The sequence below is a fragment of the Rhagoletis zephyria genome, unplaced genomic scaffold (assembly GCF_001687245.7).
Source record: "Rhagoletis zephyria isolate East Lansing unplaced genomic scaffold, Rhagoletis_zephyria_1.1 Rzeph_scaffold_00266, whole genome shotgun sequence".
In the NCBI taxonomy this organism is placed as follows: domain Eukaryota; kingdom Metazoa; phylum Arthropoda; class Insecta; order Diptera; family Tephritidae; genus Rhagoletis; species Rhagoletis zephyria.
The window spans coordinates 215,305-227,835 of record NW_016157350.1 but is presented as its reverse complement, the minus strand read 5'-3'; the positions used below and the strand labels follow the sequence as shown (position 1 = coordinate 227,835).

General features: G+C 32.0%; 1 protein-coding gene across 4 annotated transcripts in view; it reads left to right on the top strand.

The window, feature by feature from the left end:
- The first annotated feature begins 211 nt into the window (after positions 1–211).
- LOC108358517 (mucin-12) overlaps positions 212–12,531 on the top strand; it is a 142,750-nt gene continuing 130,430 nt past the window's right edge. For all 4 annotated transcript variants that reach the window (XR_001846789.1, XM_017609916.1, XM_017609918.1 and 1 more), the window contains exon 1: positions 212–264. The gene's annotated coding sequence lies outside the window, so the exon portion shown is untranslated. The remainder of the gene's footprint in view (positions 265–12,531) is intronic.

Genomic DNA, 12,531 nt, shown 5'->3' with positions numbered 1-12,531 from the left:
TGTTTTGACAAGTGTGCAGTGTGTAGTATAAATGTAATTTCATATGATTTATAACTGCTAACGTCAACAATAGTTAATTGCATTTATTTGATTGTATGAATGTGTTTGTTAAGCATTTAATATTATCGTTAATAGTCGTATATATAATTGAATAATTACATATGGAATTCATACTAATTTGGATTTTATTTTGTTGTGTTTTGATTTACAGAATTACAGAAAATTCGATTAACACGATTTGCGGTCTGACAACAAATCAAAATGGTGAGTAAGAAGCGTTGGCTATGCACAGATTTAATGAAATGAAAAATAAGCACATAAATTCTAATTTACATTTTAAATGAGTTTATTATGCATTATTCTATTGAAATATAGGCAAAAAACAGATTATTTGACCTGAAAATTAGTATACATCAACGAAAAATATTGGCGATTATTAAGGAATAGATACATTTCTGATTGAATGAAGATACATTAATGAATCACTTTCATAAGCTTATAGTTAACTAATTTTCTCTTACACTCCTTAATTAACTAATGAAGGCTACTTGGTTTACGACATACTTCGAATATCTTGCAACTTATTATGCCGTAGTAAACAATTTTTTTTTTTATCTCTACCAACCGAATTATAACATAGTTTTAATAACTCATGAAAGCAGCAGTATACCGAATCCTAACCGAGTAAATTTGCAGAGAAGTGAAATGAATAAATCAAGCCCTAACCGCCAAAACGCCGTAAGCGACATATTTTCAAAAGTTTATTTTCGATGAGGAAATACATCTAGATGCTATCTAAGAATATTTCTGCATCATAATTAAAAAAAATAAAAATGTCACTTACGTCGTTTTGGCGGTCACGGGTCAAAATTTGTTAGGAAAATTTCGAACTGTAACCGCCAAAAATACGAAAGCGACATTTTTGTATGCCTTTTAGTTCCTATAGCATAGATGCATTTCTGCTTCAAAAATAAAATTTTGAAAAAAAAAATTTCGCTTACGTCTTTGTGGAGGTTAGGGCTCCATTTAGTTATTTTATTTCTTTGAAAATTGGCATGGTATTTTTCATTTGTAAGAATCTATGTAGTGTTCTTTTGGTATTTCATGCGACGCGAAAACTGCGTGCCTCTGCCAAGAGCACACATTGAAAATATTTCTAATTAGCACTGAAATGCTTTCTAAAAAGCTAGTCCATCTAATTTTAGCCTTCATTACTTGCACATAATGCGTATAATTACGAGCAACTAACTAGACAGAAATTGTATCAAACGTGTTTCCATCTAACATACTATTAAATACGGATGTTCATTAGACCGAACCAGGAAAAAAAATTACAAATTACAAAACAAAATTCGCCACACACGCCTGGACCTAAGCTATTTTTGCAAGGCTATTTCGTTTTTTTTTGCGCCATCCGAAAAAGGTAATTCCTTTTTACATTTTTCGTCATATCAGCGGCATTTACAGTCGAATTTTAAAGTATGATCTAAAAGTATTAAAGTATGATATATGATGTTGTGGCTTCGAGAGACCATTTTATGAATTTTAAAGTTCATTGATCTCGAGTACGCTTAACCACCCTAATGTGAGGAAATTAAAGCTCGCCAATAATTATGCAACTTATAGTTTTTTTAATTATAACACTAGAATACTGAAAAAAGAAATATTGATTGCCGATTGTATATATGTAGGTGTCACCGAAAAATTTAAAAAGGCGACCCCTAGGTTCGGAAGCATTTTTTGTTTTGAAATTGCCTTGGAAAAAAAAACACTTAGTACCCTGGGTTGCTGGCGATTTTTTTTTTGTTTTGTTGGTAGGGTCTTCGATAATCTTAAAATAAAATAAATTTTATAATTACGTTGGAAAACCGCATCTTTTTTTTTTAGTGGTGCACTCTAATGTGCATATACAATACAAATACTAATTTTACTTTTCCTAAAATTCAAAAAATGCACTCCCTTATATTTGTTTTACAAGTATCTTCCTATTTCTAAGAGCCGCTCGAAATAATTAGCAACAGAGCGCATCCTAATTGTTCGTTACTTCTGCCACTCCCAGCTATCCTGCAATTACTTGCTTGTTTCGTATTTTCCCCGAAACATCTAACTAATTAAGTTCATTAAAATCACAAGTTAATTAGCTACTAAAAATGTACTGCAACTTAAGTTCTTTCTGCTTTGCTGAAAGTTTAAAATAAAATGAAATTTAAAATACTTAAGTACATGGTTACTTACAAAAAGACAAAAACGGATCGGAAGTGGCAAATTACAAAGCGTGAAAACGCTGACAAATCACTGCCAAAAAAACGTGCAGCTTCTCAAATGAAAAACACTCCCATAAAATTAGCAGTGTTTTGAAGGGGGCAGAAAGCAAAAACTCGAGCAGCAGACGACTGTCATTAGTCACCTTTAAAGCACACCCAAATACAAAAAAAATGTTAAAATTTATTTGACGTAATGAGCAAAGTGATGTATGCATTTGGTCTGAGCGTGGGTTAAATATAGAAATTTGAGACAAAATTAAGTCTCCAAAAAAAAAAAATCTAAAAACAAAAGTTCATGCATTTTGGTTAACTTTAGTGAAGAAAATTGTAATAATAATTATTGTTGTGCTCTCTTATTACAACAATTTATTTTAGATTTTTGCATATTGTCAAGAAAGCTAAGAATATCTTTGAAATTTGCGTCTGTTGTCTTTTTTTTTAAATTTCTAATAAAGTATCTGTACTTCCCATCATATTTTTAGCGCAAATATTTAAAATTTTTCACGAACACCAAAACCATTGTGACTGCAATTAACTTTTTTGTTTACGCAAGCAATAACAGTATGCTGACGTAAGCAGCATATTTAAATAGCTTTGATTTTAATTAGCCTTGTTAGTATGTTTAGAGCCTTTTTGTTTCGATGTGATAAATATAGACTCTCTGTCTACACACTTACGTAATTTATTCCACGGTACAATGGTTATTAAAATCGAATTATTAATTTAAACGTAAGAACTGATTAGAAGTTAAACTTTTTTTGGGAGGAGATTTAGTTTTTGTCTTTTATTTAAAATGAGCACCAGCTCTCAAGGGCAATCAAATTTAGACAATGTGAAAGGTAAAATTTTTCATAAATTTGTGTTACGGCGGGTGCAGGACGTTCTGCCACTCATACGTCCCCTTTCGCACTCTCAGTGAAACCTGAGTAAATCGTCTATGAGATACGGTGATCAGCTCGTGTGAAGCCTTGATGCAAGACCGAGACAGAGATGGAGCTTCGCCTTACTCTATAAAACCTCAGCTCTGGCTTGTTCCATAAGTTTTTTTCCCGCTACGAAGTCAAGGTAAGGGACAAAAAATTATTTTGCAAATTTTTTCCACAACATCTTACAGATCTTAAAGCCTTCTTCAATGATCCTATATGTATTAGCCCTGAAACAGTATCCTTTTAGTAACATCACAAATTTGTAAGATAATTTTCTCGAGATTTTAAGTCGCTAGGGCTTATCACTAATTTTTGGAATTTTTGTTTTTACGGTGTTACGCATTTTTTTTCATACAAAGTAAATATGTTCGACCATTTTTTTGAAACAAAAGTGAATGGGTAGCACTTTCCACTCGCACTTTATTATACTCAATTTTAATGAGTTGCAAAACTGCTAACCAAACATTTTTCTAAAAATTCTAATTGAAAAGTTTGAAATTTTGGTGAAACATTTCAGAATTAATTTTTATAGTTTTTTGCACAAAGTTTGAAATTTTGGTATTATATAGTTTTTTTTGAGGAAAAGAGCTTTACTTTCATAAAATAAATAATAAACATTAAATAAACTAAGGAAAAATTGTCAAGTCCTAATTCAAAGGCATTTAGATTGGAAAATAATAACTATTTATAGAGAAAATAACGATCATATATATCCCGTATAAAATTAATAAATTGCCAGGACAATGAGTCAAAAAAAAGGACTGTCCTGTATATTACAGGACGGTCGGTCACCGTAATTATGCACCACTGACCCGAAAGCATCCTAGCACTCGGCGATATCACTGCCTGAAAGCTGATCCTCCCAACTCAGACAATTTATATTGTCGCTAACGAAGATCTGCCGCCATTCCAAGCTTAAAATATTATTATAAAGAGGCATACTATGGTTCAGCCAAACCCTTGCCAAAATGTGTGTGCGTCAATTATTATTTCACTAATAATTTTTCATAAAATAATTAGGCATTGTTTTAAAATCTTTAATAGCAAATAATACCTGACTGCAATCAAAGGGGTAAATAAATATTCAGCACATTTTATAAATATAAAATTTCACTAATTAAATCAAATGTGAAAAGTGCGCTCTAATTAATAAAAAACTCGATTAAATTCTTGCTGTGATTAAGCGTTTCAATTTAGCCATAATTTGTAAAATTTTCGCATTTTTTCCCACTAACATTATTTACCACCAACAATAATTTTGTCGGTTGAAGCGGGCGGCTCCCAATATCTGCAGGGAGTATGTGCTTAAATAAAATTTGCGGTAAAATCGCTTTAGAAAATAACCAAAAAATACGATCGATTTTCACTCTCTGGGGGTAATAACTGAATGAGTGCAATATTACCGAAATCCCTAATTAATTGAAAGCGTCGGGCGTGTGTTTGTGTATTTGATAATTATTAGTATGTACAAGCACGTATGATGTACATTGCACGCGCAGCTGTGTGTTTGTACTGAATATTTGTGCATAAGTACGTATTTGCCTGGTGTACGCAAATAAATTACTTAGACTAATTGGAAACATGAAACGACAAATTCATTTAGAATCCGCGGGGAGTAGGCGCTGCACAAATCCAATATGTATGCACATACAAATACTCATGCTAACTACTCTGTTAAGCGTTTAAAATTGGTAAATTCTAAAAACCACAGAACATAAATCAATGGCGCATGTCCATGAAACGCCCACTAGCGCAAGTGATGGACTTAACCACAATGCGGCCGCGCCCACGCCCACGCCCGCGCCCTCTTCCCTTCAGTTGTTTTTTGCGCTAGGCTAGGGAGGGCAAAAATAAATACAAATACAGAAACAGAAACAGAGAAAAAAAAACGATGCGGTTAGTCAACAGGAGTCAACAGCACTTGGTAAAAACAACAAAAAGCTATGGGTGCAAATAATGCATTAACAACAACAGCAACAAGCCAACATCCAATCGGATGTAGAACAATTGTAGCCGCATTTGCAGCTGCTGATTAAGTAATTTGTAAATTTTGCTGAAAAGCAGATAGGCGGATAGAGTGGATAGGCGGCGAAAGTATGTTTGAGTTTGAGTGGCTATGGCGGCGGAGGAGCAGCGGTAAACATATGTCGGCTAAGGGCTGGTCAATGAGCTAAATCGTGAACATATGTGCATACATATGTATGTATGTATGTATATAGTAACGAAAAATCACACCCACCATCAAAGTGACCAGCTAATATTTTTGAGGCTAAATTTTATACATATATAAATAGGCAAATATGTTTTCTTTACAACGCCCCACTTACGGCCAAACTATACTTCTAAGCTATAGAGAATTTTTTATAATTGGAAAGGTATTTTGATGCTGAGGTGCATGTAACCATAAAGATAAAAAAACGACAGAGATATAGTTAGAGAAAGTAATAGAGATAAAAAAAGAAAAAAAAAATGAAGAATGAGATATGTTATGCTATGGTATGTTATGTTCTGGTTTTGTATGTTAAGTATTGTATTATGTTATGTTATGTTATGTTATGTTATGTTACGTTATGTTATGTTATGTAATGTAATGTAATGGTATGTTGTGCTATGCTATGCTATATTATGTTACATTATGTTATGTTGTATTATTTTCTGTTATGTTATGGTATGTTATGTTCTGGTTTTGTATGCTAAGTTACGTTATGTTGTATTGCGTTATGTTATGTTGTATTATGTTATGTTATATTACATTATGCTGTGTTATGTCATGTTATATTATGTTATGTTATGTAATGATATGTTATGTTATGTTATGTAATGACATGTTATGTTATGTTATGCTAAGTTCAAAGTTCAACCCCTCCACTCAAGTGACCCCAACTAAGGTTATTTCACGTCAACTCACCTTATCTCACCTCAACTCACCCTAACACACCTTAACTGATCTAAAATCACTTCACTTCAATTCACTTTAGTTAAGATTATTATTTGTTCTAGCCTCGAAGTGTTAGGCCCAGCTTCGTGGATTTTTTAATCCTACCTTTTTTTATAAATAATGTTCATCTTATTAGTAATTTTAGAAAAAAACGGTTTATTCATATAAATGTTAAAATGAGCTTAGTGTTTGGAAAAGGCCTTTCAAAGCCTACTGGCAAGTTTTGAGCATAAAAGAAAAATTAAATTTAATTAGGTAACTAGTACGCTTACATGAATTGGTAGAAGTGCTTTAAATTTTTTGCATACAAGTGGCTGTCTTTCTTAGCTTATTTTTTCGTTGCCTCTAACATTTTATAACCTTTTTTTAAGTCAATTTAGCATAATTTTTTTTTGTGGTAATCTGGTCACACTGCCCATCATATTTATTTTCGTTGGATGTTCCAAGTGTGGCAAAACGCATTTGTTTCAGCGAGTTCATTACTTTCTGCTGGCCAGCCACATGCTGCGCGGCTTGCATACTTAAAACTCTCACGCGTTCACTTCGACACTTCATTAATTACTGTCGCACAACATGTGCACGGATGGAAACCATTTTGAGTTGCGATTAATGATGAGACGATTAAGTATGAGTTATGAACTTTATTTTTATCTTTCGTTCGGCTTAGCTGAAGCGGTGAACCATGAGGTATGTGGGTGTATTAAGCTTCTCTCCAGAAGTTGTCGTCAGTGCTTTCACAGATGGCAAATGGAAAATTTTGGATTACAATCTATGTAGCAACTAAACAGCATAAGGCTTTAGAAATGGTTTTCGAAAATGAAAAAATTATTAAAAAAAAAAATTGAAATTTTTTACTAGGCCTCTCTTAGGATCTCAATCTGTCTGTCAAATGTTTCGAAAATTTGGGAATCCGGCTTAATTGGAGAAAATTGAGCATGTTGAAGTTTTGTAGCTTTTGGCTATACACTTCAAGATGGGGGGTTTAATATTTAATGACATCTGCATACGTCTTTTATTTTTTCGTTGTCAGAATTTAAAACTTATGTTGAAAGAATTATTATAAAAAGGGCAACGTCCAGGTTTCTTTTATATGCTGTTCAGACAGTTCATTTAAGCAACGTTATTTTACTATAAAATAAAAAAAATTTGAAAAGTGCTTTTTTTATAATTTGTATATGAAATATCACGAGAAATTGAACAATTTAAAGGCGGATTCCTAATTTTAATTCTTTCAAAAGTTCAGCGGAAATTTTTTTTTGGCCACTGTAATCAATTACAGAGGCTTTAGCCAATTTCTCTAGGATCTTACTGTCGATACTATAGTCAAGTTCATATGTCACATGCTTATAGTCTTAAACTACTATGTAAATATTTAAGCAGGAGTACGTCAAATGATTTTGCACTTCAACTGGTTGTAGTAAAATTTTCATCTTTGTTTCAAAACTAAATGGCAAAGATTCCTTTACAGGACTAATGCAGTGTGTACCAGGTTAAGATCTCTGCTGTTATGAAGGCTATAAATACAATCGAAACCAATATAATTGGTAAAGATGATATCATTTTCAGCGTTAGCCAAGCTGCAATTAGAGCTATGAGCTCCATACTGCCTAACTGAAAATTTGTGCTGAAATGTTGTAGATCGCTACAGAAGATAACTAAGTAGATAAACTGGAATCGGGTGTATGACCAAGCACTTTCTTTCGGGAAGATAGCGCAATATAATCTTGCTTATGCTCCAGAAACTGAAAAAAAGATAAAAAGCACGATCTGTCTAATATTTTGGTAAAACCGGCCTAAGTGGAATTAAAGTAATTTTTTATCTGGCAGAGAGCGGCATAACACGGCCGGCGAAAAAAAAAATTATACAAAATCAACTACAATTCATTAAACTGTACAAGTGCTTACGAAATATTAAAAAAAACTGTATTAAAAGCTTGGAATTTAGATGAAATGTTTGTGGATTTTTTTTTTTTTTATTGGTCAGTGAGTCCAAAAATCATAGAGTAACAAGTTTTAAGCAAATCCGATTACTTTGCAAAATATTGTCCGCCATATTGGATACGCTATTTTGAATTTTTAAAATCTAACTTCAGATACGTAATCACCGACCCCGAAAAACCCCTGTAGCCAGTTTTAATCCATTCCGATAAAATTTCGAATATTGGCCACTTTTTATCGTTTGCCAATCCATAGTGCGCTGCGGTTAATTTGCAGTGACATATTTCAACAACATTGTCCTACCTGGTGAAATTCCTAAATTGATGGTTAATTAAGAACATTTTTTTTTAACCTTTCAAGGACTCGGTTATTTTTCAGAGCACAGTTATTAGGAATAGAATAGTTGACAACCTTCAGCATAAACAACGTCGTTAGTGCATTAAAGGTAGGCAACATACCTGCGAATACAGATTCAGGTGTTCAATATTTAAAAAAGGACATTGTTACAGCGAGTAATTGCCACAATTTGTTACCTGTATATGAACAGCAATCAAACGAGCGCGCCAAAGTATAAATATCGACCACACTTCTATGCGTAGATTAAATAACCAACGTATGCTGTCAACCAAAGAAGCAAGATTTAAACTCAAAATTCACAAATTCAACATGGAAAGCATGTTCGCTTATCGAAAAATTGCCAACGGATCATCTCTAAATGATTCTACAATCGTAGAAGAGCCCGTTGCCTTGGAACAAGCCATTTTTGAGCATCAGACTGCGCTTGATACAATAACAACTGTAGTGGAGAGAATGCATGGTATGGAAAGCACGGTGACATTGGAAGCGGCTATAAACTTACAATCATATCTAGCACGTCAGTTGGAAGACATAAGACAATGCCAAAATCGTTGCCAAATACAGAGCCCGGCAGGATATTCAACGAATTCTGAATCGATAACTTCGAAACAAACTGATTCAGGAATTTTAGATGTATCTTCATCGTCATCATCTACGAATGCGGAAACGACGAATCAAGGGTCTATCGCTAGTTTACAACTCAAACGGAAACGGCAACTGAAGGAACATATGCAAGAGCAAGAAAAACATAAAATTGTTGAGCACAATTTTCAGCAGTTTAATGGAAATTCGCCGGTTCGGGAAGTCAAACGTCAAAAGATATACCGCAAATTTGGTGTGAACAATAAGAGAGCGTCACTTGAGCTGGCAATAAATTAGGAAAATGTGTTTTGTGATGTAAAGTAGGTACCCCAGTTGAGTCAAGAAACATGCATATGTATTTTAATATTATAAAATATTTTTCTTTAAGTTAAAAGCGATAAATAGTAACCGGAGCTTTAGGCATCTTTACAAGAGTTGATGAAATTGTTATAACTATGCAGGTAATAAAATTGACAATTGGCATATTTTGCTTTAAATAAAAAAAAGTATGTTATTTTTAATTTATAAATAAACATATCAAATGTAACGAGCATAACTTAAGTAATTAGGTACTGTGCTAACAGTGCATCTCAAAAATTAAACTGCTACCCTATACCCTGCTATAAGCAGAATTGCCATTTTGGCTCGAATCATGCCATTTTTGGTCGATATCGAAACGGAATTTTTGAAAAGTTTTAGTTATTTAGTATTTGTATTAACTTGTTTTAAATCTTATACTTATTTCAGCAACTGAAATTCTCTAGTTTTTACAGTTGATGAAACTGATTAGAACTGGTAAACTTATTTGACACATCTGTTTTCCTATTCGGCATTTTTTGGCGCTATTTTATCCACAGTTTGCCACCTCATAGCTAAGGATCGTTGAACATTTTTTTATTAGAAATCAAATGAGAAATTCAAAACATATTCCATGAATTTTAGTTCCGCCTGCAGTACAAATCGGTGCGTTATTTTTCTATAATTCTCATTAAAAAGTTCCTGGAAATTTCGACAAATGTTAAAAATATGTCCTTTATACTTTTGTTTTAAAATAGTGAATTAAAATTTTTTCGTTGGTGGAGTGCGTTCGTATAACGCCCCTCCATCGAGCTCGGGTCAATAAAAATTCCTTAAAAGTTCAATTTTTCGCGCTAATTACAAAACTAAAACCTTATCACCTGAATAGATTTAAATTTTTTAATAAATAATTTTCGAAATTACGATCTTTTTTTTAATAATTAAAATTGCAATCCATATTCTTAAATTTATTTTGTCTAAACCAAATTCAATAAAAACATTAAAAAATTTCCATTCCAATAAAAAATTTTCAAAATGAAGTTCTTAACAGTTTACAAGTTATGAATTTTTGAAGTTAAGCCCAAAAGCAAAAAAACTTCAAATGTGAAATATTTGTAAAATCATAGTGAAATTATACCAGGTGTAGTAATAAAACAGCTTTCTCGCTTTATTTTCTTAGTTTTCTTGAATTCGGCTATCTTATAGTATTTTTTAAGCAAATTTTCAAATAAGATAGTGTCAAATCTTTCTTCTCGCTCTTATTACTACACCTGTTATAATTTCACCATGTGAAAAATATCGAGTTTAGCGCCTTTTCTTAGTAATGAAATTTCTAGACTTAAAATATTTTAGCTCTTTGCAGCTTTCGGCGGAAGCAAAAAACTCTTAAATATGATTTGAATCATAGTGGCCAGTGCCTGTGGCAGACTTCGGCTTCATTCACTACCTTTCCAATGATAACTTAATTGTGTTATTAGAGCAAGTAATTGTGAACTTACACGTATTTTTGTTGACCCAACTTGGCTATTTTATAAATATTTGCCAAGCACATAATTTTTAAGAAAAAAATTTTTTAATTTTTTAAATCGATGTCTCTCAGTTTTAGTATGAAGTTAGTCTATACCCAAAATTTTAGACAAATCGTAGGCCACCAAGCAAAAAAATCACTACTTTTTGTTACATTCCATATGCAATGGCCGCATACACAGTTGTGCGCCATATGATATTGCAAGAGAGTCCAGACCCTTCCATTTTGATGATAATGGGTGGAAAAATTTTCAAGTTTTGTTATTAATGTAATACATTGCCTGTGAGAATTAATTATTTCTGTAGCTAATTTGCGCGAGAGTGTGGCTTTAAAATGGCAGAAATTTGCTAATTGCCTGTCACCAGGTTGACAAAACACACCGAGAACAGACTCCATATTTGAAAAGGTAAAATGCACATATTATGATAAATTGTTGGGAAAATCTAATTTACACAAAATTTATAAAAGCCAAAAGCACAATTTTCGCGAAAGGCATCACATACGCCCATAATATATGTATGTATGTATATATTACTTGTGCTCGCGGTATGTTGCGTAAACGGCCAGACATACGAGCTAAAGTCGCGATTAATTTCGTTTGAGTTTAAATATTATGTTAAATCTGTGCTTGTGTTTGGATACGACGACTATGCGCTCCACTCGTAAAATTAGCTGCGGAAAAGAAATTTGTCTTTCTTACAATTTCACACCATTTAATTTTTCGCTCAAGGAGTAAAATGAAAAGATCCATTAAGAACAATGTTGTATGAGGCGTGCTAATGTCACTCGAGTGGGCGTGTTAAACATGCGAACTGTGGTGTGCTTCGCGATGTGATTAATGATTGTGTGAAAAGAGCGACAATATGTCAACTTATCGTTATTAGGGTGCTTTCTTTTTGTTTTAGGTATAATCATTCTATCAGCGCAATATTTGTAGGTTCACTTAAGTATATTCGGTTTAAATGCATTTATAAATTTTTTGTGCTTTATAGATCAGTCCCATTGTTTTGACAGATTTATTCATCGCTCTAAATAAGACTGAATACATATTTACTTGCATTTACATTAAAGTCAATGATTAGTATGTATAAATACACAGACGTTTCAACGAAAAATTTTAAAAAGTTAATACTCGCATTAATATATTTCATCTAGTGAAAATATATAGATTCAGACCAAGATTAACTTATTTAATTTTGCCTTTTTAATCAAGTTTTATTTATTTGTTTAATTTAATTGTTAGATTTTATTGCTTTAGATCGAAAAGATATTTTTAATTATAAATTAAATTTAATTATTAGAAACTTATTTTATATATTTTTTAATTTATTTTCTTTTTTTTCTTTTTTTGGCTTCTTATTTTAGTTTCGGGGAGCGGAAGTTTATTCTTTTGTCTAATTTAATTTTTTTCCTTTTGTGAGTTATTTTTTAAATTTTATTATTTTGAAAAGAAAAGTATGAATCGTTTCATTTTAATTAAGTTAATAAAAATTTATTGTATATATATTTTTTAATTTAAATATTTTCCCTTTTAATTTTATTTTTTGTAAATTTTAAACTTTGTTATTTTATAGATAAAATTTTAGGAAATTATGGTTATTTTTTGTATTTTTTTACGTAAGTTTTTATTGTTTCCAAAAGAATTTCTTTTCTTTTAACTTTACATTACATTACATTGCTTAATTTTGCTTTCTTTTAATG